This window comes from Lagopus muta, chromosome 9, assembly GCF_023343835.1.
Source record: "Lagopus muta isolate bLagMut1 chromosome 9, bLagMut1 primary, whole genome shotgun sequence".
NCBI classification, from domain to species: Eukaryota; Metazoa; Chordata; class Aves; order Galliformes; family Phasianidae; genus Lagopus; species Lagopus muta.
In genome coordinates, this window is record NC_064441.1 from 20,300,621 (window position 1) to 20,322,441 (window position 21,821).

At 45.5% G+C, this 21,821-nt stretch overlaps 1 protein-coding gene across 6 annotated transcripts in view; it reads right to left on the minus strand.

The window, feature by feature from the left end:
* MAP3K13 (mitogen-activated protein kinase kinase kinase 13) overlaps positions 1 to 19,533 on the minus strand; it is a 63,571-nt gene extending 44,038 nt beyond the window's left edge. Inside the window, exons 1-2 of one of the 6 annotated variants that reach the window (XM_048954771.1) lie at positions 19,128 to 19,533; positions 10,994 to 11,110 (exon numbers count right to left, since the gene is read on the minus strand). The gene's annotated coding sequence lies outside the window, so the exon portion shown is untranslated. Of the gene's footprint in view, positions 1 to 10,542; positions 10,611 to 10,993; positions 11,111 to 18,030; positions 18,942 to 19,127 lie in introns of those variants that run through there. The other 5 variants (XM_048954773.1, XM_048954772.1, XM_048954776.1 and 2 more) reach the window with 5 other exon arrangements.
* Between the last annotated feature and the right edge of the window lie 2,288 nt (positions 19,534 to 21,821).

A 21,821-nucleotide genomic window follows, 5' to 3' on the forward strand; every position in this document is an offset into this window, starting at 1 on the left:
AGGCAAGTCAGGCTGCAAGGTACACTGGCAATTTGGGTACTGTGGGAAAAGAACAAGCAGCTTCTGTACAACATCCATTAGTGTAAAAGCTACGATAACACCATTCAAATCAATGTTGATATTGGAAGAATTCACCTATTTCGGAGGCAGCAGACCTCTGTATCAGCCTTTCTTCACAGGCAAGCTGCACTGTGAGCATGTGAAGAGAGCTGCCCTGAGGGATGTGCCAATCTTACAGGAGAACAGCTGCAGGCAATCCTAGGGAGGCCTGGACCTGCATCACACTTCCTGAGCATCTGTGAGCACACTCCTCATAGCTCACTTGGCTGGAAGCACCCTCACTTCTGCAGGTTCCACATTTATACCCATTTACACCCACATTTACACTAACATACTGTCTGGTTTATTAGAACTAGTTCTCTCCGGGTTCCTCTGCCACATTTGTGTTGATAGTGTCTAAGGTCTTTGGATACATTAAGTGATGTGCCTGATACATGCTAGCTGTACGTTGTTACCTTCTCCCTCTCCTCTTCTGAAGCAGTCATCACTGAAGTGCTTATTCCTCTCTATTTCAGGAGCAGGGGCTTTTAGCATCCACGCAGCGCCATTTCAAGCTACAAAAAGGTAAATCAAAGAAGTAGACTGCTTCTGCAGGGAAGATTAAGCACTTATGACATTCCCTGGTTCCTGTAAAAGTCTCTGGAACAATCCTCTCTTCTGCAAGGTATCTTTCCTTCTGGCGTGCCCAATAAACAACCATTGTCGGGCTTCAGGCCACAGAGCAGTCTGCAATAAGATCCAAGACATCAAAAATACCTGACTGCTCCTTACAGAAATCAACTCATTCAACACAGCTTATAGTGTCAGTAGGTAACACGCTGCAGCGTTGTGTTACCTAGACTGAGGAGTAAGGAGCTCCTACCCAATTACATCACCTTGATGCAATGAGACTGCTAAACACATCAAGGTGCAAACAGTTGAGGCTAGAAAGGATCAACTCTTCCCCATTAGTTCCTTGAATCACTCCTATCCTAAGGAATAGGCTTAGACTGATCAAATAAATTTATGAAGGGAGAGAAGTTGTGGATTAGCATTTCTAATGACTAGAATTGCTTATCTGAAAATGGATGCATTCCCTGACCACTATGGAGACCTCTACCTCCACTTTTCTTCCTTTTCTAGCTTTCACCTCTCCCGGACCATAACCTAAACATCATTATCTGCTTCTCCCCCCTCTGTTGTCAGAGAAGAGCCCATTCCCTTCCTTGTTTATATCCTTCTCACCTCAACTAACGCTTCTCACTGTTGGCAAGCTAGAAAGTAATAAACTACGAATGCTACCAAATCTATGGAAAGCTGTCCAGCCTTTGGAAATCCTCCATACAAGGAGTGCAGGTCAGTAAAGAGTGCACACATTTTCCCTTTTGAAAGTATGACTGGATGTCAAAGAACATACACTAATACCCTCTTATTTTGCACTCTCCTCAAGACTGGGAGTACGGTTTAGAAAGTGACCATGCATTTCAGAAGCACACTCGACCAGTAGATTTTTTCTCTCCTGTGGTAGTGAAAAAAGCTGAAGGTACAGAAACCGACAGCAAAACCACAATTAACCTACAGAGAGAAAATTAAGTGCTGTGAGCACACCCACATCAGAAGCCTCTTTTTCACTGCAATTAGCTGCTGGCAGTAAGCTTGCAAAGCCAAGACAGCATCTAATGTCTTCCACACACACCTCAAATAGGAACACACTACTGCTGAGACAGCAGGACCTCAATTTTCACTGCTGGCTGCTTTGAACTTCCAGCTTCCCAAAAGCCAATGACTCTTCTTCCTATAGAACAGCCACCTTTGCAGGCATGTGGATAAAGAGGCCAGATCTGATGCTAAAAAGATATGGATGACAACAAAACACTGGTGTGCCGTGCTGTTCAAGTGACAGGAAACAATAAATCTTTATATTGGCACATTACAATATGATTATACTGTAATTGCAACGTCCTTGTGAGACAAGCATGCTACTTGCTTTTGAGAAACTCTTAAAATAAGATAAAAGGCACTCAGCAAATTAAAGAGCTTTTTCTGTATCTCATCAAACATTGGTTAATGATCCTGCCTTCATACAGAGGCTGCAGAAGAGACACATCCCAAAGAAGCACCTCACCAACCAGCTCACAGAACACCTCCTGGAGCCCTGGCTTCAGTCGTGCTTTGTGATGTACAAATGTATGGAGGATCCTTCTAGACCAAGCTCAAGGTGACCACAGTGACCCCTAGATCAGCACTCAGTCCCAGAAGACACAGATACACTAATTAGTTGGAGCTGGGGAAGCCTGCAGCTATGCAACATCTTCTGCAGTGCTTCTTGGGCACTAATAAAGTTAACAGTCATTACCAGAGCTGTAGTTTACATCTTATTTCTTACTGAAGAGCCGAAAGGAAGCCTCCCTACATCTCCAACTCACAATAGCAGCAGCAGCTCCATTCTTCCAGCACAGAACAGGCTGTAAATATTGGCTGAAAACAGTTATTCCCGCTGGGGACTGGTAAGTGACTGTAATTGTTGGCAGCAGTTGGGGGCCAGGGGAGTCTCTCTTGTGCCAAACAGCAGACAGAACAAAACACAAAAAATGACTGCACCTTGCATATACTGCAACTGCTGATCCTGGATAGTCTTGAAAGAGCCATAGTCTTGAAACACCCACGGGATTCTTGAGTTTGTGTTTAAGTTGAAAGGGAAAAAACATTTTAGAACAGTTCTACTCAACTAGCAAAACTACTTAAAAGCAAAACGACTGAGAACGTGCTCTGCCCTTTGTGTCTCACGTTCAAAGCTTAACAGTATCACAGAAGGGAACGTCACCAAAACATCTGCAGACCTGTGCACAGTGATGCTGATTAGGATTTTCCTTTCAACAGAGCTTACTCCAGAAACACAAGCATGCTGTCAAGGTATTTCTGACTGATCTCACTAAATAAAATAAACACAAAACATGAACAGAAAATACATACACAGAGCACTGCTTAACAAGCACAAAGGCTCAGCCACATCAATAAAGAATATCACATATTTTCCCCATTTCCTTCAATCAATAACACCCAGTAGCTTGTTTAGCCTTTCATAAGAAATCCTTTGCATAAGCTGATCGATACATAACAATTTGTGGACAAAACAGTTGAAGTTCTGTTACTGAATATTCAACTCCTACCAAGTATCTGTGTTAGCTGGGTTGCAAACCTGAAGGTCAAAAGCTGCATGTTGACATGGATTTACTGACTGGCCCCCAAAAGATGAAGTAGTAAAGGCAGAATCCAGAAAGGCCAAAAGACAACTCAGTATGTCTTCTGAAGACTACAGCAAGGTTTCCACAGGAGGAGACTGCTGGCTGGGATGTAAGCATGAAGCAACCCCTGAGAAACCATTCTGCTCATTTTCTGCAGAGCTGCTACCCATTGTATAGGAAGATGACAAGCAGAGTTTGTAACCTGGTGAACTTTAGGGCTGAAGAGAAGCAGAGCAGCAGAAGGTGGCCTTTGAAATCAAGGTCTTTGCTACTGCAGTTTCAGTATGTATTCTCTTGCTCCAGGCAATCATCTGCTCTCACACAATTCCCAGAAAGACCAAATTCTGCTTCAGAGGTCGAACAAAGCTCAGGAAATCTTTCCCCTCAAAAAGAAAAGTATCTTGGAAATATGAAGCAATCAAAACAATGTGGCTTTCTTCCCCCGTCAAGTGCCCAAGGTAACAAAGGTAATCAAGATACAGCCACAAAGTAAGACTTCGACTGCAGACACTAAGTATCTAATACAGGTACCACTTTTCTACCTTATGCTTTGTGAAAATCATTTCAGATGACACAAATGATAATTGTCTTCAGATCATTAAAAGAGCGAGCCATGAAGAACGTTTAATGCTCACTTCTGCCTCCCCTCTGGGCTTGTCTCCTTTCCTCCTCTGTGTAAGTAACAAGTTGATCAGGTTCCTTCCTGCATGCATCACCAGAAGGCATTACAGAAACACTACAGAAACACTACAGGGAAAAGCATGCCTTAGGAAAAGGAGGTGAAAAAGTTATGTTGAAAAGTGCTTGCCATCACTTCTCCAACAGCTCAGTATCACCAGACAGTTGAGGTTATTTACCAGTATTTCTCAGCTGCTGTCCCTTTTCTGCTCCCAGCACTGAGAAAACACCACCACTGCAGGTCCTCTGTGGAAGCCAGGTGCTATGCTGGTACTGGATGGGACAGGAATGACCCTGAGTGGCTCAGCATCTTAGTTTCAGATGGGCTGGAACTGTTTTCTTTAGAGTATCTGGTATGATGCTATGCTTAGGTTCTAGGAGAAAAACAACGTTGCTGCCACAAGGATGTTTGTAGCTGCTGCTAAGCAGCAGTGTACAGAGCCCAGGCTGTCTGCAGCAAAGGGCTGGGAGGGAACAAAGAGAATTAAGACAGCTGACTTAAGCTGGCCAAAGGGATATTCCATTCCATATGAAGAGGATGAGAGTTCATCTCTCACTCTTCCGCTGCTCGGGGGCTAACTGGGCATCAGTCAGGGGGTGGTGAGCCATTGCTTGTGCATCACTTTTGTACACATTCATATACATATATGTCATAATTACTATCTTCTTCCTTTTCTGCCTTGGTAGTTTTATCTCAACTCACGAGTTCCACTCTGAGTTTTTTTTATTCTCTTCCCCATCCTACTGGGAAGGGAGTAGTGAGGGAACGATGGGGTGATGCTGGGTTAAACCACAACACCCAGCTGTCAGGAACTGAGAAGAACCCTTCCCTGACAAACACACAGGTCAGAAGAGCACATCCGTCTGCCCTCCCTGTCCTACCACACATTTGCACGCAGTTTGCTCTTCTTCTTTTTAAGCACCAGAAAGAGTGAAAATAATTCCTAATCCATTCATCGTTAGTCTAACTTCTGTTTTCAGTAGTAACTGCTCCTCACACCTCTTGCAGTTCTGACTTCTGCTGCCGCTGTGTGCTTTTCCCTCTAACTAGTAAGAGTGAGAGCTGACGCTTCCCTCACCCCTTTTCCTCCTCTTGTTGAAACCTTATTTCCACTGCTCTAATAGTTCTTGACTTAACTAGGACAAGGAAAATTATTCCGGGCTCCTCTGTCCTAACAGCGCGGCTATTCCATATTAACCATCCAGAGCACAAAAAAGTCACACTGGAGCCTCAGGCAACCATTCTAATGTTCCCTTCAATTCATAGTTTAATATAACCACCCAGTTTTACCAGATGTGTCTGTAGCCATTGCATTCACTGCTACATATATCCACTTTCTTTTTGCACAGAAATACTCCAGCATGAACAAAACTGAGAAAGTTCTGTTTGTAGCTATGCATGATGATGTTTGTGTGACAGCATTCTTCCTGAGAGGTCCTAGTAAGACAAAGAGATGGATATGTAAGCAGACCTTAACTTTGTATTATCCAACACCAGTGTCACTGCCCTTTTATTTTTCCTATGGGTACAAAGTATTTCTGCAGAATTGGGTTCACCCATAGCAGAGCAGTTTGCAAACCTCAGTACCATTGAGGATAGGAGCTCTTTTCAGAGCAAGTCAAAACAAAAACCTTTGTGGCATATATCCTAATTCTACTGCACAGCTTTGTCATTTCTGATGCTGAACAACAAAATGAAGTTGTTTTCAATGCGCTATAAGCAAGCAAATCACCTGCATTTTTTCAGATGTCACTTCCCATAAATTGCCAATATTTAACTGCAAGAGACAGCTTGCTAGGGACATGCATTGCTACCTCCTGTAAGAAAAGTGCACCCAGACAACCTCTCCTTTGAGCACATGGGCCAGGTTTTGCAACTCTTCTCTCAGGCTGGTTTCAATTGTCCAGAGTCTGCACCTGAAAGAACCCGCTTGGACATAAGCTCACCACTCAGTTTTGGTGCTCAGAGTACAGTACTTCCCCACTGACAAGCAAGGAATTCAACACCAGCTCATTTTGCAGTGTGCACTTGGCCACTCTGATGCTAGAAACAGCTGGCTGAAGGCTGAGACCCATGCAGGACAGGGCAAATACAGGGACTGCTATAACCAATAAGCCCCATGAGGGCTGCCAGCAGCAGGTCCCCACATCCCTGCCACTAGCAGGAATCCCTGCACCTCAAGCTGTCACCTCATCACCTTCTCTACACCACTGGGACAACAAATTCACTGTCCTTGCTGGAATCAAGACCAGGTCAGCATAACAAACCCAGGGGAGGGTTTGCAACTGGGAGCTCTCACCACTTTCCTTGCAGTTAGTGCACACATAGTACAACAAGCTTGTGCACCCTTTGCATCAGCGAGCATGCATCTCATCCACAGCTACTACCATAGAACCTCGGGGACAGAGAGCTTTAAAAACAGAAACAGCATAAAACCAAGGGATGTGCTGCTGTATGAAACAGCAGCTGAGACTGCCTGCACTTGGCCTTGCAGGCTTCCACTTTAATTGCAGCACACGGGAGTGCATTAATAACAATGTCAGAAAGCCCAGCATCCACTTCATTTATTTCGATGAAGGCTTTCTCTGCCCTCATCTTCACTGACTACACGTGTCAGAGGAAGGTCAAAATGGCTAAATTTTCTCCTGCACTGTACAAAGAGGCCTGGAGAACAGCAGTAAATTTAGCCCTTTCCATTTTCACTGTGGCTGAAGAAAGCACGGAAGGAATTTATTACCATCGCGTTGACTCTGGCATAACCTGGCTGCTTTTATCAACGTTGCTTAATTTAAGAGATAAAACCAGAGCTCCTTTTTGCCCGAGATTAAAAAGATCCATCAACTCGAAGATAGCAGCTAGATTTCAAGGAAAAATAAAGTGTGGGAACACATATGTGAGCAGAAGACTTGAGCACCTCTCCCGACACGGTTATCTCAATACAGGCTGTACTGCAGTGCTCGTGCACCAGGAAATGGAGACAGAGTCAGATGTTAAACAAACCAAGTACCTTATTAACAACACTAAACTTGTCCTTTACTCAGCAGCGTTGAGTAAACACGTCAGTTTAATAGAAATGTAATTATATTTTAAGATGGCGAGTGCAAATGTTCTGGAGAAACAATATCTTCTGATTTGATAAGACAACACGCAGACAAATAATGCTAGCTGGCAAATTTACAACAAAGTAAAAAAGCTGCACTTCTCTCACACTTATGTAGCATCACACATACGTACACATAGCCATAATGCAATCCAACATTGTTCAATAAATCCACTCAACGTATAAACATAGGAAAAATATACACCATAAGAATAGAACTGTTATATTCAGGAAGCTGGGGGAAAACACTGCAACAATCCAATGTGATACTTCAGCTACTAAAGCTCCCAAACTAAATGACAGCATAATGTGCTCTGGTAACCAAAATGGATTTTCTTCATAGCAGAACTTAATAGAAGGCAGACACACTGTGGCCATCAGTCCGGATGCTCCAAAGCAGGCTGCAGACTGGCACTGTGAGATCCCAGATCAGGGAGCCCTAAAGTGTTGTTCTTAGAAAGCTAATCAAGGAGCAGTGGCTGTGTAAATCAGCTCTAAGAGCATCAGGTCTCAGGCAGATATTGATGGAGCAGCCCACTTCACCATTAAGTGAAGGCTGTCAGATCCCAGCAGCAATACTTCACACCCCGCTGAAGCAAAACAGCTCCCAACACAGCAAAATGAAGCATCCAAAAAAGTCTGTGTACATCTACCAACCAAGCTGTCAAATTCACTGCCCCAGTGTTGACAGCAGCTATAAATTCAATGTGGGGATGAGTCTGATGGATCTTCCTCTAGGAAACTTGGTGTTTGTCTCAGGCTGTTACACTACTGGTACCATAAATCAATTGTGTCTACTACGATTCCAGTTTATAACATGAAATCCTTAAGATCTCCAAAAACAATCTCTAGTGATGGCTAGGATAGCTCCCCTTGGCTGAAGAGAATAACCAGTGCCCTGCAGACAGCATCAGTAGCAGCAATGGACTGTCTAAGGGTTTATGCAGCTTTCCTTCACAACTTTAGTACCCGCTGGGCTTGAGAGCTCCCCCAAAAATGGACTCATCCATCCAGCACTGGAAACGTTCTCTCTGACAGAGAAAGTACGGATGGATGGCAATGGACTCTGGCTGGACAGCATCATCTGGTTTGTGAGACTTTGCCCCATGTTCAGATTGTTCATATTTGGTCAAGGCTTACATTAAATTGGTAACAAATGCTTCTCTCAGGGAGAAAAGAATTTAGTCCAAAAACACTGAGGCAATTCCTACAAGGCCACAGGTGATACTGTTAGGGACAGAAAGACAAAGGACAGAAACTAACCAGGACCCATGTCTGTGCAAGGTCTTATTCTTAGGACAGAAGCATGCTGCTGTCTCACTCACATGAAAAAATGGGCATAAATCCACAGCTTCATCAAAACTGAATGGTTATCCCATATCTAAATGCAAGCAAGTCTTAGAGCACCTGCACAGGCTGGAGGGCAACACGTGCCCTACTCCCTCCCAGCAAAGTTTCTTGATGAGTGCAGATATTCCCAGTGCTCTGCCCCCACATGTAAGCTGCAAACCTCCTCTCCTAGGAGACAGTAACATGGCACCAGTGCTCAGCCACCCTTGGCTGAGGCCACTCTGCAGAAGCACGGCTCACAGCTCTCCAGTCCTAATGCCCTATCTGCAGCAATCAGCCATCCTTTGAGGCAGTCAAGCAGGAACAAAGTGCTGACACCTCCTGCTGCAGTGACAGCTCTGAACACAGCATGCCCTGGTACTCCCAGGGGAGGAGGTCAGAGAAGCACTGCCTCCTGTGCCCTATCCTACAGGAGGGATGCAATCAGAACACACAGCAGATCCAGCTTGCAGGCCATCTGGCTAACCACAATGCTGCCTCTGATCAGCCTCCTCTGATCAAGAGGAGGCTTAAAGCCAACAATCAGTACCAACTGTTTTAATGGAAACATCTCCAAATATTTTTCCAGCTACTGTTGAAAATACATACCCTAACAAGGCCAGAACAGCAAGGAGGACCAATGGAGATCTCTCCCTACCACAGCACCGTGAGAACATCCTGTGCTGAGAAAAGCTGCTGGGGTTGTGATAGCAGGTAAGAAACTAGCTGGTCAACCACAAGCAAGAAATTGGAGCACTCAAAGCAGACAGTATCAAAATGCCAGCACTACCTGGTATTTACCTAATGACTCATGCAGAGAAGAATCCATTCATTCAGGTGTACTGACCTACGGTTAGTGAACAGGTAGCAGGAGAGCTTATGAAATGACTGGAAGCTCAGCTCTTCCTGACCTCGGAGAACAAAGAAGCTTTGTAGCAAGAAAAACATCCTTTCAGTCTCTTTCCTCACTGTTGCACAATCTTTCTCTGGAGATGAAAACTGCACTTTCTACCAAGATGCAAAAGCAGAAGACACAGAACACAAGGAAGACCAGGTGTTTCTGTTGATCTACATAAACACAAAAGTACAGATCACACCAGAATAAATATTTCCAAGTTTCCTAGGTTCCCAGTTCTCTAGATTTTTCTAGCAATAGGATTCACAGATAACATTTTACCTTCTAAACATCCTTCGTGCATGCACAAACAGCATCAGGCGTAATTACTGACTTCTGCAATCACTCAAATGTCACAACAATTTTTTTAATGTTCAGATATTAATATACAGATAGTTATTGGTGCAGAATTCATAGTTCAAACTTTAAAGATCCTTCCCTCCAAAAATAACTGAAGATCATTATACAAATACAGAACTATTCACAGCCTCCTTACACAAAAGGGATGCATAATGTGGAAAGCAACCAGGGCACTCCAAGTTCAATGATTAGTGTAGTTTGAAAGTGTAGGCTGGAAAAAACAGTCTATATAGATACACATATATATATATATATATATATATATATATATATATACACACACACACACACACACACAGACACACACAAAACACATGCAAAGGACTCAAGGCTTCTTTTATATCCTTATTAAAGTGACAGTAAAGTTTAAATCACCATGTTTTAAATCTTAACTGTTTGTGACTTTTCCTATTTTGATTTCTGTTATTAGAGTTAAAGGATTTTAAAATATCACTGTACAGTCACTGCCTACAGCCCTAAGGGGCTGAGCACAGAAATAACATTAAAAAATACCACAAGCTCTACAAAATGAGATGGATTTCATTTCATTGAAGCACTGTGTTCTTTACTTTGGGGAAATTAATTTACCATCCTTGACAGCAGGCATTCTTCTTCAGCTGCTCTGAGCAATGATAACATCAATTGAGGTATGACTGCAACTGAATTTGAAGAAGCCTTATCTAATTTAATACATTCAGCAATCTGAAGTTTGTCTTGCAAACTTAACTTTCCCATCCTACAAGTAAAACACCTCCCTCCCTCATCCTCCAAAAATTATCCATGCTCCACGTAACAATCAGAAAGATCAACGGGGTGGAATGGTGATAGAGGAGGTGCAATGACAAAGGGATTAGCATGATGGAGAGGTGTCAAAAGGAAAAGGGAAAGTGCTCACCTGAGTCTGAGGATCAAGGCTCAGAGGGAAAACTCCACAAGGGAGGGATCTCCAACCAGAGATCCTTCCCCTATGGCAGTCAGCCCTTAAATGAGGTCTAAGAGAGGTGGAGCCAAGCCTTCACCTGTGCTCCCAGGGCTGACTGGGTTCTTTCCCCAGGTGTTCAACCAGCTGCTCAGGCCGTGACTCAACAGTTCCCATACACTCCATCTCCTTCACTAAGCACTCCATTTTCTTCAAGAGTTTGGAAATGAACAATAACTCACTGACATGGTAGAAAGTACACCTACCTCCCAGATATTTCTTCCAATGGCAAAACACATCGCTTCACAAGCATGCCTCCATGGGCTGTGCCTTCCCACAGAAGCAGCTGCACACTATCTTTGGGATGACTGATGGTCAAGTTCCAAAACATCAAACAGCTCATCTGTCACAAGCAAAACCTACTCACCTTCAAGACATGCTAGTTTCCAGTAGAAACGCATCAATAGGCTCATTTTGGAAGATGTAGTGGTCCATCAGTTTTTGTACTTATGTTTCTTTGCTGTTCCTCTCAGAAATGGGTATTCTGAAGATATAAAAGGAATCTCAATTTAAAATACAGCACACTCTCAGAAAATGATTCTGCATTACATAAACATTACATTTTTCTTGCTTTTTGCCTGGCACACCGAAAGGTCACCTGAAACCAACCTGATAGATCCAGCTACTGAACAACTCTGCTGACTTATCTCAAAGGAAGCAGTAAAGACTCCTTGCTTTACCCCTGTGACCCTCACAGTTTACACATTTACTATCTGCTTTACAGTGGCATACTGAGAATTTACCCTGAAGGTTATGAATGGATATATGACTCTATGAGTCTATAAGTGACTTTAAAGTCACACTGGTGCCAGAACTGAGAATTACAGCATACTACTGATGGTCTCTTTTCACTTTGTCTGACGCATTTTCATAGAATCATACAATGGTCTGAGTTGAAAAGGACCACAACGCTCACCTAGTTTCAACCCTCTGCTATGTGCAGGGTCGCCAACCACCAGACCAGGCTGCTCAGAGCCTCATCCAGCCTGGCCAGGGATGGGGCATCCACAACCTCCTTGGGCAACCCATTTTACATAGCTTCTCTCCAGAGAAGGATCTGGGTGTCCTGGTGGCTAGCAGAGTGCTCACGTGGCCAAGAAGGCCTATGGGACCCCAGGGTGCGTAGCACAGAGCGTGCCCAGCGGGCTGAGGGAGGTTCTTCCCCACTGCTCTGCCCTGGTGAGGCCACAGCTGGAGCACTGTGCCCAATTCTGGGCTCCCAGTGCCAGACAGACAGGAAAGTGCTGCACAGAGTCCAGTGGAGGGCAACAGGGATGTTCAGAGCTCCAGAGGTCCCTTCCAATCCCTACAACTTGTGCCATTTATTTGCTGTGCTTGGGTTTATCTCCAAGTACTGACATCAAATTTCTCCACTTAATTCCACCTAGGTTTCCTCAATAATAGACTAGACTCCTTGGCCTCGTTAGGGATGCTCAATTCCAATTGCGCAACACAAGAGCACTTCACCTGTTTGGGGTTTCGAAACTTTGATGTAGGTTTGGAAAAAGAGCCTCAAAACACAGTCAAAACATTCAGATTGTAAACACGCAAACACCACACTGGAAACAAATTCCATATCAAGCCTATTTTGCAACCAAAGTAATTCAAATGCTAGCAAGAATCATTCCAATTCCATAAATGGTTCACTGTGAGATTAACCAAGGTCACGTTCTCTTACATTAAGATTTTTTAAAGATTCCTCCCCTGAAAAGCCCCCCTTTAGGGCACCAACCACATTATGAAGTTCAGTGTTCCTGCACATCAGCACAACCTACATCAAAGCGTGCTACAGCCTGCCAAGTGCTGGCTGTCCAAGGAGAGGCTGCATGACTTTAAGTGAGAGATATCCGCATCCAAGAGCCTCCTAGACCGTGTGAGAGCTGCAGCTGGATGTTCAGAGATAACTGCCAACTCATTAAAATCCAACATTAAAAGTTTATTAAATATGCAAGCATTAATGGAATTGGACTAGCAGCTATTTAGGCAGATAAAATTCAACACAGCGTGTCCTGCAGCTCCTGTTATCGCTATTATGTAGGTTGCCCTTTTGCAGTGTCCATGAAAGGTCACAGAGCTAGCCAAGGCAGTGAAACCCTCCATCTGTTCTAGTTTACTCAGGTCACATTCACAAGGTTCCCAGCAGCCAGAAGCCTAGGAAAAGACAGCTACTTCCCAGCAACTCCTGCTTAGCACGTGCTGCTACACTAGATGCTGGAGATGCAACCTTCCCAAGAGCTTTTACCCCCTTTGGCCACAGCTGGACAAGTCCCACACCTCTCAGCAGGCTCACAGGTAGGCAGGTTTGGTATGTGTACCCCCAGCTCTCAGCTCTTTCTTCCAACTCCAGCATTAAGGTGAGAACAAGAGCGGTGTGTCACACAGACAAGATAGACTACAGAATGCCAACCACTTAAAAGCAGCACTGCTGTCCCACCAGGAAACCCTTAGAGCACACAACACAAAGCCCTGCTTGGAGCTACTCATTTACAGCTATCCAGAAGCAAGCACCAGAGTCCTCCATGCAGATGGTAACCCCAGCACAGCTCCACAAAGTGCAGTTTCATTCCTGGATGACTCTGCAAAGTCTCAGTGCTTGGTCAGTAACTACACCAAGAACACAGAGGTTTGTTCTGAGTGATATCAGACTTGGAAGAGTTCTTCATCAAAACTCTCAGCATCATTTGATCTGGCCCAGGGGCCAAAGGGGCATACTTATCCCACAAAGCATAAACAAGGTCATGGAAGCCTCTAGTGCAACTCCAAGCAGCTCTGGCAATAGCCCTGCTCTCAGTAATGACTTCTAAGAGTATCTGGAAGATGTAATCCCCTAATTAAACAAAAAACTCTTCTCTCAATACACAAGTGTGGTAAATCGCACCTTGGAGATGCAAAGTTTCTGAAGAAGACCATAATGAAATCTTTAGGAGCAACTAGGAGAAAGCATGACTTAACAGGAAAAAAAAAAATAAGGAGTATGAATTATTGTCACCTCTGTCAAAAGCACTGAGCTCAGTGAACACAAAAAGGGGACATCGGCCTTTTTGGCTGGGCAGGTTTCCTACCAGCATTTTTCCTGGTAACAGTGACAGTCCCCTACTGGAGAACACTGGTTTAAGGGTTAAGAACTACCAAGCACTCAGCCTGTGCAATCCAACATATTAATTCAAAATTTAACCTGTTTTTTGGTGCTGTAACCATACAGGTCTCCCATAAAACTGGCAGAAGGCCCCAGGATCTGTTGGCCAGGAGGGAATCTGACCCAACACAACACAACACATGACGCTTTGCAGAACCACAAGCAGCAGCAGCCTGTTTGGGCTCGGATGTACAAACCCCTGCAGCTGACTCTCTACTTGGTCACCTCACTGAGCTCCCAAACATAACTGTATTACACCACTCCCATCAACAGTTTCTATTATTCCTCCCCAGCAGCTCTTGCCCCCAGGAGAAAACAATGGGTGATTGAACATAAAAATAATCTAGCTTGCAGCCAATACTTCCAAAGTCTCGTGATGAGCAGGCTGCAGGAGGAGCCTCTCCTCACAAAAACACAACAAATCAGTTACCAGGCAGCACTACTTCCTCCCCTTACTGATAGGCAGGTACATCGAAACTACAGCTCATTTGCATTCCTCAAGTACAATAACCCATTAAAAAAGGACTACATTTGTAAGTGAATCAGGAAGGTCAAAGCGCTCTTAGTCATCCAGCTGCTATGTTAACCTTTGCTTAGGAAGGGATGAAAAGAAACCTCCCAGGCAGCCCCATGACTGAAAAACACTTTTAAACATCCTCTCTCTGCCACTGAGCAATGCCACAAAGAAAGTCTGGTTGTTATAAGGCAAACAGGCAGAAAACAAACGATGCTAAGGAAATCAGGCTGCTGCCTGCTGTGGTCCTTGGCACCGCCAGCATGGGAGCCCAACACCACTACTATCCCAGCAGTATTTAACCTCCTGGTGGATCTGAAGCCAGCAACAGAGCTGGATACACAGCACCGGTGGGAAACCGCTCTTCAGGAAACACTCCAGCAATCCAGAGACAGGCACTGATAACTGAGGGAACATCACTGCTGTTAGTGCTAAGCTAACACAGCAGAGTCACTGAGCAAAGGCCCGAGCTGTGGCAGCCACGGTACCAGGCACCAACAAGACAGTGACAATGCAGCCTGACGAGTGGTGCCAGCACAGCCATCCAGAGCTGCAGATGCCACGAGCAATGGCCTTTATCTGCAAGCTGATGGGCAAATCTGTTGAGCTAAGAAAAGAGTAGCCGCAGTTCACAAATCTGAAGAAGGGAACAAGATGTTTCCTGGCAAGACAAAAGGAGTAAAAAGAACGTTTTCTCACCCACTTGCTGCTTGCATTGCTGCTTTCCCCTTAGCTTGGCTCTAAAATCATACAGGCTGGCCACCTTCTCTGCTAAGGAAGCTCCAAAAATAGCACACAGATGCAGTGGATTCCACTTTGGAACACACCATGGACAACGGTCTTTGTTCACTGCTCACACCACAGCGGTACATTCACACTTGGTAGATGAACACAAGGATAAACATGGGCCACATATGCAGAGAAAAAGATATCCAGACATCAAAGATATCATAGATGTCATCCTCAGAGTCAGGGAATGAATGTCTATTAAAGCAGCCTGCAAGTGCTGGGGTACAGCTCAATAAGAGCCAGACGGGCTAAGGGAAAAACCAGCTTATGGGATAGTTTAGAAGGTGGTGGTTGTTTTTTTTCCACTAAATTGTCTGATGACTCATTAAAGAGAAATCTTTGTGATGTAACTATTCAGTTAGACATGAGACTTAAACAGAGAACTCTCATAATCAGCTCTCCAAGTAATCCTCTGATCACCATCTGGAGTTCAATCTAAATCCTGATCTCAGTTACGCTAAGTGCCCGTGCAACTCTGAAACTAAGAATGTGCTATAAACACACCTGAAATGAACCATATCCTGACAGCAAGTTCACAGAGAGGTAAAAGAGAACAGGAATGCTAAAAAACTGAACTGCCTTTTACTCCTCAAGCTCTTCACAGACATCTCTACATTGCAGAACAGCCACAGACTGTGCCGGAGGCAACTCCTGTCCATCACACCTAGGGAGAGGTTTCAAAACAAGTAGAAAGGCAGGACTTATCAGAACAATGCTACAGCTAAAACAGAACGTTTCTTCTAGCAAGCAAAAACAACTAGCAGAGTTACCAAAAACATATGCAAGGAATCAGTTATTTTACAAGTAACACAAAACATCTTACCACTGCAGCATGCAGAAACTCCTTCACCTGAAGCACCATAAAAAGCAGGACTTTTCAGCTTTTCAGCTGTAGTTAGTTTTTTGATGGTGGGTTTTTTTTTCCCCCTCCTAATTACCTGGAGATCCTATTCCCCATGGGGCAAACAAGGAAGACTGAGATGCCTCCTACCTACAAAGCCTCTTAGCTTGAGAAATGAGTTCTCTTGTATACAGTGCTTGGTGTCACATGCCTGGCTGCCCACAACAAAGCACTCAAGACTGAGACGTGTCACATTGCCGAGGAACACATCTAATCTCATCAGTTCCAGAGGAATTCTCCTCTTTTCAAAGCAGTTTACCAATGACATTTTGGACCTCTGCAAGAAAGCCCACCACAGCAAGGAAAGAGGCATAGCATAAACTGAAAACATCCAAGCAAGTATGCTTAGTTCATACTTGACAGCAAACGCTTACAGGAATAAGGATACTTTTTTTCTTGGTTTGGTTGTTGTTGCCGTTTTCCAAATTACAATGTATATTAAAACCAAAAAGCTTTCTATGCTTCTGGAAGGAAGGAAGAGCCAGGGCCTCCTGACAGCTGGTTTACAGGCACACAGAGTTTCTTCCAGCTGAAGGTATGTTTAAGTATAAACAAGAGTTAGATTAGAAAGCCAACCAGACGTGACAAAAGCAGACTCATTTCCCCATGAGTGGAGGTAGAACCCAACTACCTGCTCACACCACGCAGCAGAGACTACCAACAGTGGACACCAGCATACGACCAGATGCTTTAAGACCACAACGCAAAAACAAACCAAAAAAGCTAACACCTTTTATATTCTTATTTCACACTCATCTGGAAATGGTGTTTTAATTAATTTCTATCTAATTTGGACGTAAGGAGGCACTAGAGGCTGAGCCTCCTGGTGACAGTTAGCTGCTGGGGAGCACAGACTGCTCCAGTCTGGAGGGTGAGAGTTCTTCCTTGTCATTATCTTTGGCAAAGTACTTCCCTCCTGGCTGCAGCAACTGATGTTCATAAGGGTTTCACAAGACCAAAGTCCTGTGCACAAGTAAATATTTAACTTCAGCACTGTACTGTGGGGACCCACCTAGAGCATTGGATATAGGAGCCTAATTACACTATCTTTTCTAGCCAAGAATAATCAATGGCAATTTATCTTCTTTATGAGAAGTCGTAAAGATAAACTCCACAAGGACAGCAGTTAAGTTTTAGAGCTAATAATTTTAATAGAGGACCCAAAAGTGAATAATCCCAGGAAAGGAGATCTAAGCACTGTGATACGCACTCCAGAACAGGTTCAGGAGGAAGGGCAGACGCCACAGTGCAAAAGTCATTTACAACCTAAGCACACGGAGTTCTGGAAGCTCAGGAAAAAACATTTTATCACTGCCATCCTGCCATTAAACTTTGCCACCAAGTCTTACATAAAGTTCTTGGACTTCACAAGGCAAAGCATTTACTCCCCACTAAATATCTGGATAAAATCTACAAACTGCTGTACCACCACTGACTTAGAAATAATACAATTAGCATGGAGGCTGATGTTTGTTTCCATGCAGAAAGTCTGCTCTTCGTCTTAGTGCAACACATTTAGATCCCAGCAATATTCTTTGCATTCCTCCAACATAAATTACTGCTAATATTCTCACTCCAAGTAGAGATTCTGATGTATCCAACAGCTCTGCAAACAAAATCCCAATCAAAAGCCATTCAGAGCAATTACCTGTTTATTCCATTCCCATTGTTTTACCACCTGTTTTCTTTATCTAAATGTGACTTATTTATTTTTTCTCATTTCTACTGTTCTGAACACCAGTTTCAGCAATGATTCTGGAACACCTATTAGTAATCATCACTACAGGTAAATTGCTTATACTTCTGCAGTACTGCATTTCCATCCCTTCGCGCTCTGATGCTAACGCAGTCCAGCCCCAAATGTAGAGCTTGCCAGGAAACAAACTAAAAACATCTACACTGCTTTTTGTGGGTCTCCAGGGGGCTGAGAATACTGGTCCACGATGAAATAAGGAGGCAGACAGCGCTGCACAGCTTAAACTAAACCGAGCAGGACCGGAGAACAAGATTTTCCAGTTTCAAGCAAGAAGAATAAGGAAAAGCAAAGCCAGGAGGGCAGCTCACCTGTCCAAGGAACTGCAGCCTCGGGCACACTTTCAGAAGCTGCTGCAAAGCCTGGAATCCGAGCAGTGCCCAGCTGGGCGGGCCTGCCGCTCCTGCTTACACACAGCCTGTGCTCACTGCGCTTCCACCCAGCGCCGAGCGCTGCCAGCAGGGAGCCGGGCAGCCACGCAGGCACTCACATCGAGAGGCAATGAAAGGAGGTAACGGGAGGATGGGAAGGAGGTGCACAGAGCTGCCCTTCTCGGCCGCAACGTTACCTACAGCCTTCCCTCCTGACACTGTACCCTCACTGACAGGGTTACCAAGCAGTGTAAGCTTTCACAGCTCAAACATAGCTGGAATTAGAACCAAACGCACCTCCGGATGGCTGCTGAGAGCAGTATTTCTCTTTATTTTCCTGTTCTGCTTTGAGAACGAGACAGGAGTAAGGCCAGTACGACTAGAGGACGGAAGGAACACGGAGCAGAAAGGCGACCTCAGCACTGTCACGCAGCAGAACTCCCACGAGAGGGGAGGGCAATGGGTCCCACCCCACTTTCTCCTCACGTTTCTCTTCCTTTGCACTACGCTGCGGGCACGTTGCTCGCACCACCTCCATCCCCACCGATCGGGACCACGAAGCGGGGGCTGACCCCATAAAACCACTAAAACTACGGCAGACGTTTGTTAAAACCGATGATGGCAGCACGGCACCGGAGCTGTGCGGAGATGTTCCGATGTGCCGACTGCCTCCGAAGCGTTCTGTCCAGACGGGATTATGCCACAGCGCTGCCTCAGCAATAATCCGCTTCGGGGCTGCCTGCAGACGTACCCAAACGCTTCTACCCGCCCGTTAAGAGGAGGCGGCGTGCGGCGGACGCCCCAAAGCCGCTGGCAGGCAGAGCCAGCCCGCACCCCCGGCTACCACCGCCATGTAACTTCAGCTCCTTAAATGCGCTAAACTTCTTTTTGTCGTGCGCGCCAACCTGGCAGCTACGGCCTTACAACGAGGCAGCTCCCGGCGCGCATCCCGGCTTCCCCCCCCGGCCCGGAGCAGCGCCTCAGCCGCCGCACGTCCTGCCCGCCGCCCGCCCCCGGCGCGCCCAGCCCGCCGCTACCTGCGCCGCTCCCGCCGGGCTCCCGCCGCGTTCCTGCCGCCCCGCCGCTTCCGGCCGCCGTGTTGGCGCAGGCGCGGGGCGGGCGCTGAGGACGGCGGCTGAGGAGTCGGCAGCCCCCGAGGGGTGCGCCTCGGAGCTGGCGGAGAGGAGCCGAGCTCGGCGGGTGCCCCAATCCCGAGAACTGGGACGCCGGAATGAGGGACGGGCCCAGCTCGGCTCCAGAGCTGCCATTGGATGGCCGCGGTGGTTGTCGTGGGCAGAAGCGTGCCACCTGGGGCATTGCTCCTAGGCTCGGCGATGGCTGTTTCCAGTCTTGCCCACTTACGGCACAGAGCGATTTGTGCAGGTCATGGTTTATCTGCAGTGCAGCAGTGCATCGCGATCAGACCAGGACGGGCTGGGTTCCTTCACGCTGCCGTCAACCTGGTCGTGGTACAAGCGGCTGCCTCACCTTGTGCCAGGAGAGGGAGGTCAGGTTGGGTGTTAGGAAACGTTCCTTCTCAGAAAGAGCAGCGAGGCACTGCACAGCTGCACACGGAGGTGGGAACAGTCAGCTGGAGGTGCTCAGAGCTGTGGGGATGTGGCACTGAGGGACGTAGGCAGTGGGCATGGTGGGGTGGGCTGGGATTGGACCTGGGGATCTGAGGGGTCTTTTCCAGCCTTAATGATTCTATGATTCCATAACCAAACATGTCTGCATCCAAATCTGTGAGAATTTGTGGCTGGTGAAGGTGAAGGACCAAGGAAGTTAGCTGCGGCAAACAACACCCAAGTGCCATTCTTCGCATCAATGTTGCTTTCCTTCCGAGCTTTCCTCTGCTCTGGGAGACTTAGCAATATCAGCCCAAATAGCCACATCGTTTGGGAATGGTGTTAGACTGAGACGGAGGAGGTTCAGGTTGGATATTAGGAGGAAGTTTTTCAGCCAGAGGGTGGTGAGGCACTGGAACAGGTTGCCCAAGGAGGCTGTGGATGCCCCATCCCTGCAGGCATCCAAGGCCAGGCTGGATGTGGCTCTGGGCAGCCCGGTCTGGCGGTTGTTGACCCTGCACATAGCAGGGGATTGAAACTAGATGATCTCTGTGGTTCTTTTCAACCCAGGCCGTTCCATGATTCTATGATACGATCATTTTTTCAGCCAGTTCTCTCAAAAGATGATGATGCAGCCTGCATGGCCAAGCTGGACATTCAGGTGTCCACCTTTCACAGGTGCTTTTAACATCGTACTTCACTAGCGGACAGACAAGTGCTTCGCTGGCAGTACACCAACGGAGCATCCTGCAGTCTGGGCTGGAGAATAGAAACATGTATTGATTACATACATCTTCTTAGCATCATTGCCAACGCTTTCCATGCCTCTTTTAGAAATGGCTCTCTACGATTCCTTGCATTGTTTTTATTTCTAGTAAGGATATGAGTATTTACATCGCATCTCTGTCTGTATGAATTGCCTGGCATTCTTCATGCCTGATTCCTCAAGTTATTCCAAATGGCTGGATTGTTTCACAGTGATTTCACACTTACAGCAAAACGCTGCATTAAACTGTGCATAGCTACATCAAATAAGGGAACTTGCTTAATTTTCTTCATCAGTGCTTTTCTATGATGCTTCCATTTCATGGTATTTTTGCTGGTCCATAAAGACCAGCAGTGGCATTGCTTCAATGCTGAAGGACTAAGATACACTGAAAGAGTTACTAACACTTTAGATTAGTCTTCTGAAAATATTCTGAATTTCCATTCTCACTTCAGTTTTCTGCCTGTCAAACTTATGTAGGGCTATAGAATTGAGTACAATCAGAAGGAAAAGATAGCTACTGAAGTCCATATTACAGTACAGAGGGATGGGGGCAAACATCTCCTGTTTGCTGACATCAGTTCTTTGGATCAAGCCCTATGTTGTTTCTAGTGATATTGCTCACTGTGAATAGCCCATATAGTACAAAAAAAAGGAAACAGGATCTGCGTGACAGCACTGAGTGCTTATGTTTGCTCATACAAAAAAGAAAATCTGCAAAACATTCCCCATTTTTATTCTCTCACCGGTGGAAGATGTAGTCATTGAGTCGACCATGGGGCGTTTTGCATGCTAAGCATCAAGGGCTGTTGCTGAAGGTCGCTGCGCTGGGCTGTTTTGTGGGATATAAACCCAAGGTCTGAGCCTGCAGAAGCAGTACCACAGCTCGCCAGGAGGTGTTGCTTTGAAACCATGCAAACATCAGAGCTTAAAAACCACGAAAGAGGCTTGGATTATTAAAAGCAGCTGACAGATAGGTTGTTCTGGCAGCGAGAACTCCGAATCTTTAATATGAAACGATGATTTTTATTTAAGACAAGTAAAATTCTAAAATGGTTTGTATGGGCAGAGCAGTACAGAGGGAAATAAATGCTGACCGGAGCACCAACCTGAAAGAAAATTCTGTAGCTTTGTATGTTGCTAACAAATATGTTACAGCAGGTGTGTGCATGTGGAGATGTGAATGGCTTTTTTTTTAATTATTATTCTTTTTTTGCAGGCTTTGCTGCTAAAAAATATTACATATTACAGCTTTGATGCATTGTGAAGCTTTGGATGGGTTCAGGAAGCCATGGCACAGAGTAAAGCCTCTGTAAGACAATGAGCTGTGCTGTCCTGGGCTGTTCACACTGCACAGGCACAGTCCAGAAGGAAGAAGCTGCTCATCTGGAAGGGCA